Source organism: Rhagoletis pomonella, unplaced genomic scaffold, assembly GCF_013731165.1.
Source record: "Rhagoletis pomonella isolate Grant_MI unplaced genomic scaffold, Rhpom_1.0 Rhpom_scaffold_00001, whole genome shotgun sequence".
Classification (NCBI taxonomy): domain Eukaryota; kingdom Metazoa; phylum Arthropoda; class Insecta; order Diptera; family Tephritidae; genus Rhagoletis; species Rhagoletis pomonella.
Genome location: NW_023458555.1, coordinates 13,265,207 through 13,271,733, shown reverse-complemented (window position 1 = coordinate 13,271,733; position 6,527 = coordinate 13,265,207).

Below are 6,527 nucleotides of genomic sequence, written 5' to 3'. Positions count from 1 at the left end.
GATAGAAGAAGAAAACGTTGTGGAAAAATAGCAAGGCAAAAAAAAGTTACTGAGACAAAAACTTTGAAGATGGGCGTGCAGAAAATTTAAAATTGCACATTGTTTACAAAATATTTAGTTTGTACACTCACTACAAATTTAATATGAAAACCCAAGCTTTTGAATAACTTGTTTTGCTTTTAAATGAAGAAGACGAAATTAAGTTCATGCAAATAAATATTTTGCTCTATTTAAAGTCGAACTTCTCCTTGATGCAATTCTGAAATATTTTATGTTGCTGCAAATAATGGTACGCATCTCACTCACTGTATGGCAATAATATTAATGAATATTTAAAAAAAAAAAGTAGTATTATAAATACTTCCGTTTAACACATCCCTACCTCAACTTATTGTGTATTATACATGTATTTTGTTGTTGTCTTCCGCTTAAGCTATGCCACAAAAATAATAATTATAACTATTTGACGCTATCCTCCTTATTAATCGTATTATCATTATTATTTTCATTCATTTTAAATTTTTCATTATGTTTATGGCCCTGGGTTAAAAATTGTTAAAGTGTTATGAGTGTTTGTATAAAAGAATACAATGCAATTAACACTATTTTTCTTCTGTTTGTATGTACAATGCACGTTGTTAGTTTTAATTTTATTTTTGTGTTTCGATTTCATTTAGTTTTCTCATAGCAGAGTGCATTAGTTCATTGTTATTTTATTTGTACTTTATTTTTTTTAACCAAATTAAAAACCTTCATTGCCTTTTAAGCGGTGCTTTATGGCTGCGTGCCTAAAATTGTATACGTACAGACATGCATACATAGATTTAATTGTAATGAAATACTTACGCACTTATCACTCGTTTGCTTGAAGAAGGGCATGATACAAAAAAATAACTATTTCACGATAAATATGCAGAAATGTCCGTAAATATTTCTTTTGTATTGTGTAAAAAATTTTTCCTTGTTGCAACTTCAGTGAACCAGAAACCAATACTCTCTTTGATAATAGCTTCATACCCTGAATTAGAACATTCCATTAAAAGTTTGATTTGAACACTCCAACCTCGTTATTTTTTTAGTTATGACTTTCTTCCCGATAGCGGGCGATATGTTGATTCGATTCGATGAATAAACTACTTGCTGTAAATATGTAGGAGTGAGCATCCACGAAATTTTTTTGTGTGAGCATCTAAGGACGACTGGGTAAAGCATTAGGCAGTTCGGCAACATACATAAATGCATAAGTTATGTTAGAAATTAAACATTAATCTCATTTGATTTATATTATCGATAACAGTAAACGACTTTTTCATAACTACTTCGGAAATAGTTTATTAATATTTCAGGATCATTTAGTGACTACTTTCCTAGCTCATGAACCAGTCTCTAAATGATTCCGAACTAGTCGCGAATTACTCCCAAAATTATCCTGAACTCGGCCCGAAATGTACCTGAAACGTGCGTGAACTACACTGAAATGGGCCTGAACCAGTCCCAAAATAGTCCTGAACTATTTAGTCCGGAAGTGATCCCGAACAAGTTCCGAAATAGTCCTAAAATAGCCCTGAACTGAACCCGAAATTCTCCCAAACTAGCCCCGAAATGGTGCTGAAAAGGCCTCGAACTATTTCAGAAAAGTTCATTTGTATACACAAAAAGCAATTACAGGTTTTTTGCTGGGTTACATAAGAGCTAGTTAAAATTTTGCTCATACCGAGAGCTTTAGCCCTTACATAATTAATTTCAATTACAATTAACAATTCCTTGTAATGGAATATTGGTTCCTCATTGCATATCCTGAGGTTTTTGGCGGACCTATAAAATTTAGTTAATATGAAAAAATTGTTAAATAAACAATTGGGTATTATTATTGGAAGTCTCCTGAAGAGAAACAGAGTTTTCCTATTGAAAAATATTTATTTTTTAAGAATTCTATTCCATTCCTACGATTTTTTTTCCGATATATAAACATGGAAAGCTTTGAGCGCTTTGAGCAAAGTCTAAATATTTTTGATTTCAAAATAAAAAAACGGTGGTATATTTTTCGGTATAGCGGATGGGAGCATTAAAATTCGAACTCTAATTCTTTTGTACCACCCTAATGTACATACATATAATTATGTACATTCATATGTATGCAACAACAACTGGTGACCAGAGATCATACGATCGTCTGTGTAACAGCGCCCTAAGAAATCTAATTAGAAAACATTTTTACGAAAGTTTGTTGATTTTTTTTAATATTGCACAAAGTTTGAAACAATATTTTTATAAAAAATAACTTAAATTAAATAAAAAAAGATAAATTTTTAAAATGTGTCAATATGTGCACCGTTTATAAATTATGGCACGCGGTGTATATACACTTGTGGTCAGCTGATTAAGTCTAGGTGCTAGGCATTTTCTCCCATACAAACGAAATACATAGTCGAGCATACTTTATATGGAAGAAAATGCACAATAACGTCAACCCAAAAAAATTACTAAAAATCTACGCGTTTTTTAGCGTCCTGAAATTTGCACTTTAACCTACTAAAATTTAATGAGCTACAAAACTGCATATTTTTCAAAAAATTCTAAACCAAAATCTTAAAATTAAAAAGTTTGAAATTTGGATTTATGTGGCGTCTTCTATAAAAAAAAAAATAAACATTAAACAAACAAAAAAAAACTAGCCAAAACTATTCAAAATGTCACTTGACTTAATCAGCTAACCACAAGGGTATATACTAGGGCTGTGCGATTAATTGATTACTCAAAATTTTAATTAATCATAAAGTAAATAACTCAATTATTCGATTAATTGGAAATTATGATTACTCAAAAGTTCAGTTACTCGAGTAACCAGAGATTTTTGATTAACCAAAAACAAAAATATTTGAGTAATTTGCTTTATGATTAATCAACATTTCGAGTAAAATGAGTAATCAACATTTCAACTCTTTACATATGTATAAAGACGTTAAAGTTCCTTGATGCTTTGAAAACAACGTTTCTGTTTTCAAAAATGAAAACGAAAAATTTGTTCATATACAGAATGTAAAAAAGAAAATAAGCATTTTCCAAAGTAAACTCTTTTAACGAGCAAAGTTATTTTTTTTTTAGTAATCATATTTCGAGTAACTCGATTAATCATCGTTTTGAGTAACCAAAATCTTGATTACTCGAGTAATTGATTAACCGAATAATTGATTAACCAACTTGCTCGAGTAATCGAATAATCGCACAGCCCTAGTATATACATTTTGAATAACAACGAGTTAAAATGTCCCACCCGTATACCTGTAGTTTTTTTTTGTTATATAAGCATTCTTAAAATAAAATTTAAAAAACATACAACGAAGTAGGATGAGGGATACTGGTGGGTAAAAGTGAAAGTATACTCGTATATCCATATATTTTTGTCCCCTCGAAACAAAACGTTTTCCTAGTCAATCATTAGAAGGCCGCGATGACAACATTAAATGACCTTATTGGCCCAGGCAGGAGTAGGTGCTGCAGTTACATGCGATAACCAGTACTGAACCTGAAGTAGCACCATCCTCTTGAGAAGCACTGTCTCGTAACGTAATGTCAAAAATTCTTTTAGTGATCAAGTAATCAAGTATTTCGTTAGCCTATAATAGAGTTTTGTGGAACATTTTGCCATTATAGCAATGAGTTGCTAGTTTCACTGGTAATCAAGTAGGATGAGGGGCTCGCCGCTTTATTAATGATGTAATAGTTTGTGCATTTAGTAGTAAACCGCTAAATAATAACAAAAACAATAAAAGCGGCAAAAAATACTAGGCGATTAATGGGCAACAACCTCCACACACAGGCAGTGCGATGTGAAACTGGTTTTCGGTCAAACAGCAATTGTTGCAACAACAATAAATAACAACAACAGCACCAACCCACCGACCCAATGCAACACTGCAATGACACAACAAATGCTTATGTTGCAGTTGCAATTATCTTAGCAACAAAATACAAAAACAACAAACTGCTTCTTTACTTTACGTAAGAGACGACGGACTGGCAGATGATAGCAGCATGCGGATAGATGCGCGGATAGTATAAGGCAGAAGACAGCTGAGGTGACTCCAAATATTAATATGTACGACATAATATGTATGTAAGTATATACATTAGGGCGGGCTGATTTTTTTTTTTTAATCGTATAGCAAAACCGTAAAGTACATACAATTCTAAGAAAATTCTCCGAAGAAACCATGTATCTAAAATAAAATCCTAATCCGCGCCTCTCGACTTGAAAATTGATATGGCCGCCTTTGCTAAAAAAATAAATGTTAGAAAAAATAGGGTTTTCCAAAAGAAATCGAATTTTCTGAATAAAATTGTTTAATAAGGTAGTTCTTTTGCACTTTATATTTTTTCTACGCTCAAAATTTTTTTTTCATTAAAAAATTAATTTCTAACTATTTTTTATATAGAACGCAAATCAGAGGAGATGCAAATTGGGGTTCAACTGCTTTTTTCATTATTGAATATTTTCATTAGTCTCAAAACAAAACCTGTATTGCATAAACTATAATATAATATAATAAAACATAATATATTTCAAAAAAAGAAAATAATTTGAGGGAAAGAAGAGGAAAAAAATTTTCAAGTCGAGAGGCGCGGATTAGGGTTTGATTTTAGACCCATGGTTTCTTCAGAGAATTTTCTTAGAATTTAATGTAGATTACGTTTTTGCTATACGATTTTTAATTTTTTTTCATACATACAAATCAACCCGCCCTAGTATACATATATATGTACACATATACATACATAGTTAGCGAAAGGAAATGAAATCTGCATTCAGCTGGGAGTCGCATGCAACATTCGGTGGCTAGTCATGGAATATAGTATATGTATGTATGTATATATGTACTTGTATTTATGTATATATAGTGGACAAATGGCAAAGAGTGGAGGCGTATATTTTCACGATTCCATGCCAGACGCTACCAGCCTACCTACGAGCCAGAGCATAAATTGGTGAAAATGCAAAAATGGAAAAGTAGGAAAAACGCATGGGAAAACAAAGTTGCCCCACCGGCACTAAACCAATAGTATACAGCCGTGCATGCATATTCATAGTATAGCTTACATATGTCATGCATACAGTACATACTATTTACATAGATGCGTGCAGATTGTGAAGGTACGTTTTTAAAACGCCTCCGCTCGGCCGAGGAATGCTTCTAGGTGGCATTTCTTAATTTTAAGTAATCTCTCTGTTAATAAAATTAAAGTAAAAGTATTTTGAGCCAATTATTTATTTTTGTTTGTTTTGAAAGGTATACTCTACGTGTTTTGCTGAGGTCATTAAGTTCCGTGGTCGGCGACAGCATCTCTGTCTGACCATCAATCAATTCTCTTGACCATCATTGGCAATAACATTTTGAAGGTACTGGAAAAGAGGGGCTATATATGGACCACCGACACTGTGTATGATCTAATATAAGGGTTCCCAATGGTAGGCTACTATGTCTTATTATTGACGCGGAAGTATTTCTGAATTTGGATGAAGAACGACCTACCTCAGCAAAAAGTTCGAAAACGCTCTATCTCAACTGCCAATATAATTTACCCATATTGAGATAGGACGTTTTCGTAGCGGCAGCCGTGATAGGCCGAGGTCCACTTTAATGTTGGTCTATTTAAGATGGCTCAGCTGGAAGCCAAATAAGGAATCAGTACTGCTGAAGAAGCCTTATTGGTAGGATATAGGGATTCTGACCTTTGATTGGAGTATCATTCCTACAAAAAAAAAATATATATATATATTGCAACTTGAGCGAACTTTGGCACTTAATGTTATGTTAAATTTGTTTGTGTTGGTTGAGTTTTTTCGACTAGCGGGTAAGAGTCGAAGCTAGAATGTTGAATGCTCACTACATAGAAAAGCCAATATATGTATTTAAGTGCGCTATTCTTTACCGCATAGTATTCGTTACGGTTCTACCAGCGTAGAGTGAAAACTCTAAACGGGAAGACGTTAATAAACCTGTAGTGAAACTTCGCGGGCTAAAGAGGTTTCTCAGTCCCAAAAATTACAAATATTTATTTTAACAAAAATATTACTAAGCTTGCCCGCAGCTGTTTGGTAGTCTATGAATGATAAAATTCAAATTATCAGCGAGTATTTTAAAAACATTTTCTACTTCCATACATATGTATGTACATATGTATATTTACATACCAATATTCGTGACCAGGCGCGACTAGTCACCTCATCCCATTCCATATTGGTAGCGGGCTTTTATGCAATTTCAACGCCAGCAAACGATGCACAAATACCAGTTCGATAATTGAGGAAACGCAAACTGTGAAGTGTATGCAGGAGTTGGGCTGTGATATGAGCGCATAGATGGGCCAAAAAGTGTGTAATAAAATATATACCAGCTGCACGAAAATGTTTGACAAAGATATGGACAGTCGTAAAAAAAAAACAATTATTTTTTTTCACTTTATTTACGATGCACATGGAATGCACCAGCCTGCATAAGTGTCACTTCGATATCGATGACTAGGTA